Genomic DNA, 15102 nt, shown 5'->3' with positions numbered 1-15102 from the left:
CTACCTGTTTTCTTCAGAATTTGGAAACTAGTTGTGAGTATTCTTAACTTATGGCAATATAGTTATTTGCATAAGTGCAATAAGAATCTGTTTTCTTTTGTAACAATACACAATTGGAGAAATTGGTTATTTTAACAAGGCTTTGACTGGAATATTGTGCTTTCCTTTAAGGAATCAAACCTGACTTGTAGAGCAAAGAAAAGCCCTTAGGGGAACTGGTCTTATATCTTGCCTACAACAGTCCTTGTTCAGGGTTTCTGACCTGTGGTAAGTAAAGAATGTCACTTTCTAACAGGTCCAGAAGCTGCAAGTTCTGGGACCTCAAGAGGAAAGAAATTTACCCAACTCATAGGTATTTAAGGGTACAAACCCAGGGCTGGACTCAGCTTTTAAAAAGTTGTATCTAAAATTCCCTCTATGGAACAGAGTTTTGGGAAAGCCAATTTAAAAAGAGCCTATATGAAAAATAGTCATTCTTGTTGCACTTTATACAAATAATCAGGCCAAGTATAGTAAAGCAAATCAATCTTACCATTATTTTAGTAAAAATGGGAAACTGGAAAAAGAAATATTATGCTTCAAAAGCTATGGTACACTTGTTATTAAATTCTAGTCTCATCAGTGGTTTTTAAGTTTGTTTCTGCAATTTAGGCTAACCCTACTTATTCCTGTGAATCAACCAGTGATCTCTGACTGCTGCTCAGAACAAGAGGGATGGGTAATATAAATATCTAAATCAGTATTCTAATTCTAGGCACATTACAATCAGCTAACAACCCCATATCAGCTTAGTTCCAACAGTTGCTCAGTTTATGAAAAGCTTTCTAATTTAGTTTACTTGGAATAACTTTACCTATTTTGCTTTACTCTTGTGGAATATATTGCTGTTATACTCTTTGTGTAGGAATACAGGACAAGCTTGCTGAGTGTTTTCTTAAATTATACACTTATTCATCTTCCAAATATCATCTTTTGTCAAAACTCAAGAGTTATAAATGGACCTTACCATACTTATGCTTTCTGATTGAGCTTTCTATCCTGAATGCAAAAGACCCTCATACTTAGACAGAAATATCATCACCCCTATTCAGCCCGAAGAAGTTACAAAAGACGGCTTTTCATCCCTCTGCAACCCTTAGAATTAAGGGTTCTCTTATAAAAGGGAGGGGAGAAATGTCAGTGGCATTTGAACCAAAGCAACTCCATCTTAAATAGGAGCTGGGTAAAATGAGGCTGAAACCTACTGGGCTGCATTCCCAGAGAGTTAAGGAATTCTAAGTCACAGGATGTGACAGGAGGTCAGCACAAAATACAGGTCATAAAGACCTTGCTGATAAAACAGGTTTCAGTAAAGGAGTCAGCCAAAATCCACCAAAACCAAAATAGTGACAAGAGTGACTGCTGGTGGTCCTCACTGCTGGACTCCCATCAGTGCCATGATAGTTTACAAATGTCATGGCAACTGCAGGAAGTTACCCTATATGGTCTAAAAAGGGGAGACATGAATATCCACCTCTTGTTTAGCTTATCATCAAGAAATAAACATAAAAATGGGCAAACAGCCGCCCTCAGAGCTGCTCTATGAACTAGCCATTTTTTATTCCTTTATTTTCCTAGTAAACTTGCTTTCACCTTGCACTGTGGACTTGCCTTCAATTCTTTCTTGCGCGAGATACAAGAACCTTCTCTTGGGGTCTGGATAGGGACCCTTTCCTGTAACAACTGTAGCTGGGTGTGTGAAAAGATAATATATAAAACATATGCCAATCAAATCTTTATTGCTACAGAATGTAAGATTTAGTCTAAATAAAAGAAAGCCTTTTGAGTTGTTCTAAATGACACATTATTTAGAATGAGTGAACACTATCCAATTACCTGAGTATTCAGTAAGACAATTTATAATCACTTCAAGAATGCTCTATTTTGTAATATTGTACAGAAAAAAAGAGTGGGATAGTTTTCCAAATTATTGCTTCTATTTAAATAATGATGATAGTAATAAATATCATTATAAAAGCACATGCATAAATCAATTCATAAATTAACATTACTTTGCAAAATGAGCCTAGAAAACAGAAGACTTCATATTGCTACCCATGCCCATTTACAGCTTCAATCGACACATTACTAGGCAGATATTCTTTCTTTAAAGCTAGAAATAAACTTAGAAATATGTCTTTCTGAAAAGTATGCAGGCTGTCCCTGTAGGAATATACTTGAAGCCAGCAGCACTGAGATGTCCTCAGTCACTGTAGCAAATGATGAACGTCCAAAAATATTCTGCTCCTTAAACAGGTTGATTTTTTTTTTAACCTTGTGTGATTTATGCAGAGAATCTGTAAAACATTCCAGTTCATCAAAAGTCTAATTTACATACATTTAAAGGACATTGTGGAAAATAATTAACTACTGAATGCATCACAATTCAGAGTGAATGTTGACTGAGAATTTTTAGAACCTTAAATGGAAAATGAGGAGGTTAAATAAGTATACTGAATTGGTAGGGGGAACAAAAAGAAAAAAAAAGAGAAAAGGGGAAGGAGGAGAGGAGAAGAAAGAGGAAGAGGAAAAGTGATGAGCCGGGAGAAGTTGCTTTTCTTGCAATGCTTCATATCCTAAACTCATGTGAAATAAAGAACTTTTGATTCCTTTCCCCTCTACTTTTTATGATTGAATAATTTTCTTGCTTTCTGGCCATCAACTTGTAGTGTATTAAAATGATTACATATCTGTGTGCATGTAGCAAACCCATCTCACCAAGTTGTAGCTTAGAGACTTGCAAGGAAGGAGACACTGGCTTGTGAAAGTCAAACTAAATTCCAAGTCAAGATTGTACTTCCCATCACTGACATACATAGGTAAAATTTCAATTAAAAATTCATAGACATTTTAATAATTTTGAAAAGCATCTACTATTGTAGTGGTAATTTTCTAAATGTTTGAATATTCAAGGATATTACTTGATATATTAAAACTTATTTTATTATTCTCTTTACCTTTCCTCACAATGACATGGAGCTGGCTCTTGCATAGCCAGTAGAATGGTTTTCTTATACCTGATTCCACTCTAATGACAACAAACAGAACAAGACATTTGAGCTTTTTTTCACTATTTAAATCTCAAACAAGTGGAATATTACATAATAGTTTCCTGAGGTTAAATCAGGAATTAATATTACGTATTTAATTATTTGTTTGTTTATGTTTTCAGAGACCAGGTCTTGCTTTCTCACCTAGTGGCACCATCACAGCTCACTGCAACCTCAAACCCTTGGGCACAGTGATCCTTCCTGCCGTGGTCTGCTGACTAGCTAGGACTACATGCCTGTGACACCACTCCTGGCTAATTACATTTATTTTTATTTTTTTGTAGAGTGGAGGTCTCACTATGTTGCCAAGCTGGTCTCAAACACCTGGCCTCAAGTGATGCTCCTGCCTGGGCCTCCCAAAGTGCTGGGATTACAGACATGAACCACCACACCCAGTCTAGAAATTATTAATTTCTATCATACTTCAAGCTATAGTTTATATGTAAACAATAATTTCACAACAAAAACTTTTTATTTTTTTAAAGAATGCATAGTGAATTACTAGTTTACACAGGACGATTGCCCAAATAAATAAATTTGAAGTTGAAGAACAACATGGATAAGATGAGGCTGTCTAGAGAGGGAACTAATTTAAAACTTGGAGAGTGAATCTGCACCTGTGATTCTAGGCAGTATTTTCTCTAAATAGTGCCATTATTAATAGGTGAATTAAGGAATTAATGAAATGTCTGCCATTTAACATCTCAACTTTGTCTTTTTTTCTTTTCTTTTGAGGCAGAGTCTCGTTCTGTCACCCAGGCTGGAGTGCAGTGGCGTGATCTCAGTTCACTGCAACCTCTGCCTCCCAGGTTCAAGCAATTCTCCTGCATCAGTCTCCTGAGTAGCTAGGGTTATAGGTGCCTGCCACTGAGTCCAGCTAAGTTTTTTTTTAATGATTATTTATTTTTATTTTTTAAGTGGATATGGGGTTTCACCACATTGGCCAGGCTGGTCTCAAACTCCTGACCTCAGGTGATCTGCCTGCCTCAGGCTCCCAAATTTCTGGGATTACAGGTTTGAACCACCACACTCAGCTTTGTCTTTCTATTTGATCCATGTAAAATTTAATTAAAACCAATTCTGGTTTAATGGGATCTACCCCATCTGCACCCAAGTCTTCTAAACTGGAAAAAAAAATGCATCAGAAATAATTGTGTCCTTTATTTGCACAGTACCTTTACACTTACTATATATACTTAGAGAACTCCAGTTCCCAAAGACCGTTAACATCTGTACTTCCAAAGAGTTGTTTCCAGCCAAGAGACATGTTAATGTCAGTTCTGACTCCCCACACATAAAGATAGGTATAAGGAAAGAGAATAAGGACAGTAAGACAAGGGCTACTGTAGCCTTGGTAATTGGTTAGCTAGATTAGAGTCTTAAAAATATATAGGAAATGATGCCTATTATCTATATTTTGATTTAGAACAAAGACATATACACATATAATTTTATTTGTTTTATTTTTTAATTATTTTTGTATTTTTTTAAGTATGAATATGCAAATACAGTAAACTATGTTTATATTTAAGCTATTCAAAATGCAGTGTTAATACCCAGTGGAAAACAGGTAATTTCATCGCTTTCTTTTTGAAGTGTTTTCTTCATTGAATTATCTTGATACTTTAGTATGTATATAAATGTGTACAAATATTATTAAATACATAGCAACATAAATGTGTTCCTCACAACGTGTGCATACAAGAAACAAAAGAGGTGAAAGAGATAGGTCATATCAAATTAGAAAATGAAGTATAGAGTGAAGGGATTTGTGCTTGTAACCTAACAATTGATTTGAAAAATATATATATACCATTAAAGGACATTTTACTAAAATCAAACACCCCTTCGCAATGTAACAGAAAATTAGCAATGTCCTTCCTTGCTGTTAACTTGAAAGGCTGTTAAGAATATAAGAATTACTCTTTTTCACCACCAGGTGGCTCACTTTCTATACCAATGCCTGAGCAGAGATGCCACTGTGGCCCCGAGACTAGAGATAATAAAATTCCCACTAGAGGGTGTTGAAAGAAGAAAAGCAATTCTTTAAGAGCAGACCTGAAGTCCTGAACAAGGAAACACCTGAACTACAGCTAAGATTTCCTCAGCAGCCTGGGAGACAGAGCGACATCCTGTCTAAATGAAAAAAAGAGAACTGTCTTACAGAGACTGAATAAATGAGGTGATTTTAGATTAGGGACATTTAAAACCAGATGGAGACTTGTCTAATAACCATTCTGTGTCCAAGTCCAAAATGTTTCACAGACTTCTCAAATGCATTCATAATGTGAGACGGGTATTTGCAGGGGAGGAAGGTACTGAGAGAGAGAGAAAAGAAAGCAACCTTGAAAGAAAACAATAAATCACATTATATAATATTGATTGAGTTTGGAATTAGAATGGAAAAAAAGTAAGGAAAAGGGGAAAAGAAAATAAGCCAGCAAAGTTGAAAAATGTAATATGGAAAGGAAATTCGCTTTTCTAGATTAGCAAGATTGCTCTTAGCAATTATATTTTCTCTAGTAAACTGCATTTTACTAGAGAAAATATAATAGGCCAGTAGCCATAGAAGCTTGTAACATTATCCAATGTATTGCTATAAAAAACCTTACCATCTGGATCCTAATTCTCCTCAATATTTAAACTGTGCAGCATTTTCTTCTCTTCATCCTAATTTACAGCTATCACTCAACGCAGCCCTGAAGGGTGCATGCAATGTGCCATTGTTAGAGCTAGTGTATAATCCAAGGTAATTTGGGGAAAATCACCTTAAGAATATAACTACACGGTTTCCTCAGTATTCGGCACCTGTTTGCATTTCACAAAAGCTTATAGGTTTTCTTCTTCTTTTTTTTTTTCTTCCCTTGCTTTTGCGTTGGTAAGCATTGGTCTGCAACATCACCATGCATATGTAGAAATGCCTGGGACGGCACCATCAATCCTACCCCATAGATTGGTAAGAACTGAAAGGTATGTGACCTAACAGCACTGAACATTGTTGATAACCCACTTCTTTGGCTTAATCCATAATATTTATTCATTACCTTTATTTTAATAAAATTCTCAAAATACCAATTCACCAAGATGCCCAGGAATGGTTGTCAGATGTAGGAGGAACAAAATTGTGTAAAGACTAAGAAGGCTGGCGACTAGGAGCCAGAACAATGACAGAAGAGTCATCACCTCTGGCTGTAAGCAAAATGAAATTGATTCCCTCTCAGAAAAGACGGCTTTGAATGGTGATCTATAATGTGCATGTAATTGGCTAACTCTTTAACCTACCTCACAATCTGTTCACCTGGGGAGAAAGGTGAGTGAGGAAGACCAAGAAGGAGAAAGCTCGCCCAACAACTTAATTAAATTACATTTCACTTCCACAGCAGGCCTGGTTAAGATTACATCTTAGGATCTTTTAGGTTGCTGGCTGAGTTGGACATCTTTGGCAAAACATAAACAAATAGAGAGTATTCTCTGTATTCTCTCTCTCTCCAAGATTTCACTCCAAGTGCACACCATCCACCCAACATGAAAAAAAGAATTATGTGTCCTCTGTCTCCTTCACTCCTTCTGATCTCTCTATTTTACTAGGAGCAATATCAGCTGAGCCATCAGCTGCCACAGCACCATGGAGAGAGTAATATAAGCAGGTCTATGGCAAGTTTGACTGTGAATTAAAGTGTGAAGTAACAAAAAGTAAAGTTGTGCTCTCTTTGTGTGTTTGTTGTTGTGTAGCAGACTAGAGAATCTATTTTCTCAAAATACTTTATGAATATTCAATATAGAAACTACAAATACTATGGAAGCTAAAGGCAATACTAGACAATATACATTAAATATTTGTTAGAGAGTGAAAGTCCCTATTGGATGCTGCAGAGTGATCACTTGCATTAAATATTAATGACAAGTAAAGAAAGTAACTGTTCTTTCTTTGTACTACCTTCTAAAGAGGCAGCAGACAACCTGTGTGTATGGTCTTTTTACTCAAAGGATAGGTCCCTGGAGTTATCAGAGAAAGTACCTGGATGTTTGAGCTTGAAAATTCCTGACCCCAGGTGATAACTTCTCTTTTAAGCATACATCTAGATCTGCCCGAAAGTTGTGTGTCATGCTTCTCCATCAGAACTGAGGTCATCCCCATCAAAACACCATGCCATAGCTCAAAGGCACTTCCCAGAAGAGTAATGAAAAGAGACTAATGTTTTTAGAAGTGTACTACACATACAAAGTGATGCTTGTAAAAACAGTCACAAAAACTGTGTCTTCTGATTCTCTGCTTACCACAGACTTCACTCTTGGTGCTATATTCTGCGATAACCCAGAGGCACCACGAGCCTGACTTGTGTTTGGGACTCATCTTCTGAACAGCATTTTCTTTATGATCATTTCAATTCAATTGGATAAATTATGGTTATCAGTCTCTCGTAAAACTTCTTGTGAAATTATGTATATGAAACAATTAAAATGAATATTAAAGGGTGAAGACATTAAGTTGTTGAAATTTTTCTTTATTAACTTTTTTACTCTGAAATTGGCTAAAAAATATGTACAGTCAAGGAATATTAGGGGTGATAATTTATGCAGATTAGTATCACTAAAACAAGTAGACTCAAATCAATAAGCTACAGTTTTCTTTGGAGTTTTATAAATACAGATCTGTTAACTAAGAAACCTCTAAATTCACAACAAGATTTTAGCTCATTTTAGTAGAAGAAATCCTCTCCAGTTAATTATTTCTGTCAATTAATCACTTTGCCCACCTCACCACAACAGAGTGAGTTATAGCAAACAAATAATTCCCCTCTTCAAATCCATGTCATCCATATATGTATAAGAACTCTAAAAGATGAAAAGACATTTGATTCCTAGCTTTCCTTGACAAATACAGCAATTTGCATGAATATTAAACTTCTGTGATTCAGCAACTTTCACTCCTGTCTATATCACCGAATGTTAAATGCCAAAGAAGAGTTTGAATCCATAGCTCCCACCACTTGGCTTTTATTTTACAAGACTGAGGTATGTTTTTCCCAGGAGAAGAAGAGCATTTAAAGGTCTTTAAATTACACATGCTGAGTTGCATAACAATTGTCAACTAACTGAAAAGGTTAGAAGCGCACGCTTATGCTAAATGTGAAGTTGCCTATGAATCACAAAATGAGGCTGTCTCATTATCTGCAGAATATTTCTAAGGGTTGGGAGAGAGAAGTAGAGTTACCGTCTGCACTAAAACTTCTTTAATCAGAAGAATCCTGCTAAACTATCAAGCCCTTACTGTTCTGCTTCTTTAGCAAAAAAAAAAAAAGACTTTCTCAGTTAAAGTAAACGCTGTGATTGAGAAGGTTTTCCCATGCCTAAAACAAGAAATGGCAAGAGCCTACCTGAAAGTAGATTGTGAGGTAGCTGGCACATTAGGAAAGAAAACGACTAGGAAGCAGTCTTACCTTCAGTGTGAAGCAACCTCCTCACCAGGCAGGCTGGCTTTTGGAAGAGTATGCCCTCTTGCCAGGGCTGGCGAAGCAGCTGGGAAGAAGCGGGCTGTCTGCCACTAGCTATGACAGCTGCGTGTTACCGGTCCCTCAGATACTGGACTCTAGCGCTCCTCCAACAAATCAGGCAGTGGCCGCTTGTACCTCAGCAGAGGAAGCTGGGACTGCAGTTGCTAACGCTGCCGCACTTGAGGGGAAAGCACTGGTGTGTGTGTGTGTGTGTGTGTGTGTGTGTGTGTGTGTGTGTGTGTGTGTCGCGCGTACACTAACTGCCAGCTCTAGGCTGTGCCGATGTGTTCTGCATACTCAAACTGCTCCTGCCAAGAGGAGTCTCCTCCACACAGACCCCAGCCTCCCCGCTGAGGAATCACAGTCCGCTGACCTTGCTGCTGGGGAATCTGGCTGAACGGCTCACTCATCAATAGATTCAACAATCAATCAAATAAAAGAGATTGGATCAGCATCAGATAGAGACAAGTGCTTCCCCCATGAGCACTGAAATTTTTTTAAAAGATATCTCTATTCAACATTTTATATTTAGAATTGATTTTTTCTTCTCTTTAAGCCATGATGTCTTGAACACAAAGTCTAATTGATGAGCCCCTAAGTTAAAACTTTTCAAGTTGTTTTCCCAGGCAGGATGAAATCTTATCTAGAAGCCAATTCAAAACATTTATTCCAGAGACCTGTCAGATGCAGACTTGAACTTATAACAATCAAGTTATGATGAGTTAGGCTAATGAACTGCTTCTAAAACCAGGGATTTCATGTCACCATACATAGCAGAAATGTTTGGGACCACAGATAAAATCTATGTTTGAATCCAACCTCAGTTTTCTTTAACATTAATCCAACGAAAATTATGAGGAAATCCCTGTGCTGAGTGCTGTGCTAATAATTATATGAATTTCTTTATAAGACACACTACCATTATTAAGTACATAATCTTGAGCCAATCATTTAAATTTATTGTTCTTTAACTTTTTCATCAGTAAAATTGTAGGTGTTTCTATGATGAGTCATTTATTTAAAAGTACACATGAAAATGATTTGTAAACTATAAAAGGTTAATTGTACATTACAGATTTTTTTTAATTGCCATAAAGAATGTGCAACGCTCTATGAGACATGAATGAAGCTCTTCAGGGTCTATACACTAAATGATATTAAAAAGTTTCATTGCTGAGCTCTCAGTTAATATCTGTGATTTCAAAGTCTAGAGCTGACCCACCTGAAAAGCCAGAAAAGAACTTATGCACCCCCTTACCATGTTTTTTCTCTGAAAAATAAATAAATAAATAAATAAAATAAAAAACAAGAAAAAGGAATCCTGGAAAACTAAGATGAAATTTTTTTCTCTGAAATTAGGGTCGCAATATTATACCAAACTCAAATCCCAGAAACGCAATGTAGTGGGAAAGAGCAGAAATGGGAATCAAGACACTTGGTGTCAATCTGAGATCCATCACCATGTCCTTTAACATTGTCTATAATAGTGATGATGGTAATAACCACCACTGCCACCAAAACAAGCACACACTGGAAGCCAACATTTACAGAGTGCTTACTACCAGGCAGGATTGTTTTAGGCATCCTGCATGTATTAACATTTTTACTCCTCACAACAGCATCATGAGGTAGATAATATTATTATCTTCATTTTGCACATTAGGGTAACAATGCTTAGAGGAGGAAAATTAATGTCTAACAAGCTTGCCATGGCTCTCTTTTATTAACTGAGGGAACTATGGTAACTATTTACATTTTTAAAACTTTTTACCTGGAAACCATTCCAAGCATACAAAAAATTGCAAGAATAATAATAAAAATACCTTCTATGCCCTTTAATCAGATTTATTTATAAGTAACATTTCCTCCATTTACTTCATCATTTGATATATAGGGTGAAAGGGAGAAACTTGAGCTATTTGAACATAATATGCATATATTATGCCCCTTTACTAATTATTTCAGTGTACATTTCATTAGAATGGAGGTATTGCACTACATAACCAAATAGTTTTATAAACATCAGTAAATTTAACAGTGATATAAGTTTAATTTATTGTCCATTTTCCAATTGGTCATTTAAACCAATAATGGGCTTCAGAGCACTTTTTTCTTTAGAAGCGTTTCCAAAATATCGTATGTAGTTGTCATGTATTTTTGGTCTCCTTTAAAATACGAGAATTACAATTTGTCTTTTACTTTCTGACATTTTTGAATGACATCATTGAGAATGCATTTATCTCTTTTTTAATGAGCATTTCTAATTTTGCATTTGTATCATGTTTCTTAATGACTGGATTCAGGTTATGCATTTTCAGACAGAATACTGCAAAATTGTTGTGTTTCTCTCAGACTCTCATATATGAAGGCGTACAAAGTCCATCTATACTCATTGGTTCTGTAAATTCTGATAACATAATCATATGCTTGTTTTTATTTCTACACCATATAAATACTTTTTTTCTCTTTTAACTATTAAGTGACCTGTAGAAAACCACTTTAAGGTCATGCAAATATCTGTACCTATGATTTCAGAGTCTACAGGTGACCCATCTGAAAAGCCAGAGGATAACTTATGCACCCATCTATAATGTCCTATCTCTACAAAAAGCTGAAAATCTAAGATGACATTTCCTTTCCTCAAATCAAAGTCTTCCATTAGCAATATCAGACCAAATTCAAATCAAGAAATACAATGTGGTGGAAAAGGGCAGAAATTGGAATCATAGTTTCCCATTATATTTACAATTAATTGATAATATGATGCTTGCAAAATAATAATTTTCCAACTCAAATTCTCTCCACATCCATAGGACACTACATATTCCATTGTTAAGAAGATCCCTCCATTTTATGACATCTCTCTCCTCTCTTTCTCTTGCTTTCTCTTCTTTCTGGCTTTCTCTCTCTCTGTTTTTTTCTCCTTGATCAGAAAGGATTCATGGATTGCAAATGTTAAAATAATAATCAACGCCCATTCTACACAATCTCTTTCAGAAAAATAGAAGAGGGTAGAACACCCCCAATCTATTTTGTAAGGTTAGAATTACCCTGACACCAAACCAGATAAAGGAAACACATACACACAAAAATCCCTACAGACTGTTGTCCCACATAAAGATAGACACAAAAATTATATATATACATATACCATTATATGTTCCCCAGAAATAAAAATGCATTATTGATACATGCAACAGGTTAGATGATTACCCAAAACATAATGATCAATTTGGAGCTTATTCTTGCACATGGTATGAGGAATACATCTAATTAGATATATTGTTCCAAATAACTTTTCAGTTGTCCCAACAATGATTAAAAATGCAATCTTTGCCCAGTGATTTCAAATGGAGATTCATTATATACTGTATTTATAAACATGGTTGGTCTATTTTTGGACTTTCTATTTTATTGCATCAGTCAGTCTGTCTATTCAAACACCAATACTACACTGTTTTTCTTATAAATATATTATAATGTGTTTTAATATCTATGAGGTTTAATCATTCCTTATAGCTCTTTCTTTTCAGCATTTCTACAGTAAATTTATGTGTTTATTTTTTCATATAAACTGTAAGATGTTTAGCTCTATAAAATTCTCATTAAAATTTTTTTGTTAAGTCACATTAAATTTATAAGTACACTTAGGAAGACCTAAATCTTTATAATATAAAATCATCGTAACTATGAAGAAGGGATGTCTTTCTCTTTCTCCAAGTCTACATGTGTGATGTTCAGGGGTGTTTTATAGTGTTCTCCATTTAATATAGTTTTTGTTAACTTTATTTATAAGTGTTTTATATTTTTGTTGCTTTGCTCTGGAATTATTTTATCAATTTTACTACCTAATTGGTTCTTATTTGTGAATAGGAATGCTATCCATTTTTGGGTGTTAATATAGTACCCTACTACCTTATTGAAGTCATTTTTGAGATGATTTTTATTATTGATTCCCAAAGCTTTTCCAGGTATACTATCATGCAACCTGTAAATTGAGTTAATTCTATTTATTCTTTCTCAATTTTTATATTTTTAGTTTTTTTATTGCTTGTTTTATTTTTAAATCATGAGTGTTTTTAGGATTTTACATTCTAGCACAAGGCTGGTATTAAGACTCTCTCTCTCTCTCTCTCTCTTTACATATATATATAGAGAGAGAGAGCGCGCATTATTTATATATATAATATGAATGATTTATTACTTGTTATGCTGAATTATGTTGAAGCCTTTTCCATCAACCATATGGATATCATGTAAATTACAGTGAATTATATTAATAGATTTTCAATATAATAAACAATCATTGCATTCTTGGTATAATTTATAACGCACTATTTTCTCATATGGTTTGGATATTTGTCCCTTCCAAATCTCATGTTGAAATGTAATCCCCACTGTTGGAGGTAGGGCCTGGCGTGAGGTGTTTGTCTCATGGGGTGAATCCCTCACGAATGGCTTAGTGCTATCCCCTGGCGATGAGTGAGTTCATGTGAGAGCAAGTTGTTTAAAGGTGCATGGCACTTTTCCTCTACTGCTTACTCCTGCTCTCGCTATGTGATATGCTAGCTCCCTTTTGCATTCTGCTATGATCGTGAGCTTTCTGAGGTCCTTACCAGGAGTCGAACAGATGTTGATGAATGTATGGCATGCGGAACTGTGAACCAAATTATATCATTTTTTAAGATAAATTACAGAGCCTCAAGTATTTCTTCATAGCAATGCAAGAATTGCCTAACACGTTTTTTACCGTGTTCAAATGTGTCCGCTAATAATTTATTTGAGATTTTTAAATTTCTAAGGGACATTCATCTATGTCTTAAGGTTATTGTTATCAGACTTGGGTATCAATGCAATATCTGCATCATAAAAAGAAACTGGAAGTTTCCTCTTATTTTCTGTGCTCTGAGATAATTTATGTAGCATTTGTATTATCTGGGCTTGAAATGTTTTTAAGGTTTTCCTGTGAAAACTACACTGTTTTTTCCTCTGTGGAAACCTAGTGGTTTTTTTAAGGAGTAGTTCCTTGATAATTTTATGCGTTTGTCCTCTGAATACTGATCTGTTTATGCCTCACCACTACTGCAGTTAATTTAATAAATAGTATTTTTCTAAGAAATAATCTATTTTCTAGGTTTTCAAATGTGTTTTTATGTATGTGTATGTTCACTTATTGTTTTCCAATTCTTCCTTATCAAAAGTTAAGTCTACTTTTGTGTTTCCTACTTTTTCATAATTAGATTTACATCCTATGTGATCTTAAAGAAATACAATTTTAATTTATTAATTTGATTTATTTTTTTCTATCCTTTGCCTCATCAGTTTTAGTTTTTAATCTTCATTTTTTCTTCGGTGTACTTCTGTTTGGTTCACTTTTTGTTACTAGTTTTATGAGTTAAAATTTTAACATATTTATTCTTATTTTATATTGTGTGCATGTAAAATTAGTTCTAATTGCTACTTTAAATAAAGTCCATAAATTTTGATATGTAGCTTTTTCAATATTAATTATAAGAGTTCTTAATCTCTATATTTTAAAAAATTTTTAGATTCAGGAGATACATGCATATGCACATTTATTACAAAGGTATATTGTGTTACGCAGAGGCTTGGGCTTCTGTTCAGCCAGTCACTCAAACAGTGAACATGGTACCCAATAGGCAGTTTTTGGCCCTTGCCTCTCTCCCTCCATCCCCCTGTTTGGAGTCCCCCGTGTCTACTGCACTCGTTTTAAAAATATGTTCCTGTGTACTCAATGCTTAGCTCCCACTTATAAGTAAGAATATACGATATTTGGTTTTCTATTTCTGCATTGAGTTTTTTAGGATAATGTCCTCCAACTGCATCCACATTGCTGCAAAGGACATTATTTTATTCCTTGTTATGGCTGAGTTGTATTTCATATTGTACATGTACCACATTTTCTTTATGAAATCTGCTGTTGATGAACACTTAGATTGATTCTATATACTTGTCTTGCAAATAGTGCTACAATAAACCTAGGAGTGTGGTGTTTTTTTGGTAGAATAATTTATTTTCCTTTGGGTCCATACACAGTAATGAGATTGCTGGGTCAAGTGGTAGTTCCATATTTGCTTATTTGAGAAATATTAAAATTGCTTTACACAGGGGCTGAACCAGTTTGAATTCCCACAAGCAGTGTATAAGCATTCCCTTTTCCTCACAACCTACCCAACATCTGTTATTTTTTGACTTTTTAATAATAGCCATTCTGACTCGTGTGAGATGGTATCATTTTGTGGTTTTGATTTGTATTTCTCCAACGATTAGCAATGTTGACCACTTTTTCATATGTTTAATGGCAACTTACATGTCTTCTTTTGAGAAGTGTTTTTTCATGTCCTTTGCCCACTTTTTAATGGAGTTGTTTTTTCTTGTTGAATTAAGTTCCTTATGGATTCTGGATGTTAGTCTTTTGTGAGATGCACTGTTTGCAAATATTTTTCTCCATTCTGTAGGTTGTCTGTTCTCTCTGTTGATAGTTTCTTTTTCTGTGT

The 15102-nt window shown here is 35.0% G+C and overlaps 1 long non-coding RNA gene across 2 annotated transcripts in view; it reads right to left on the bottom strand.

Moving 5' to 3' along the window:
* LOC110741317 overlaps positions 1-13701 on the bottom strand; it is a 2275404-nt gene extending 2261703 nt beyond the window's left edge. For both annotated transcript variants that reach the window (XR_002517353.2, XR_004177644.1), the window contains exon 1: positions 8531-13701. This is a non-coding gene — a long non-coding RNA (uncharacterized LOC110741317). The remainder of the gene's footprint in view (positions 1-8530) is intronic.
* Positions 13702-15102: the final 1401 nt, after the last annotated feature.

Source organism: Papio anubis, chromosome 12 (assembly GCF_008728515.1).
Source record: "Papio anubis isolate 15944 chromosome 12, Panubis1.0, whole genome shotgun sequence".
Lineage (NCBI taxonomy): Eukaryota > Metazoa > Chordata > Mammalia > Primates > Cercopithecidae > Papio > Papio anubis.
The sequence above is the reverse complement of the archived record's forward strand: the minus strand, read 5'-3'. Positions and strand labels throughout refer to the sequence as shown.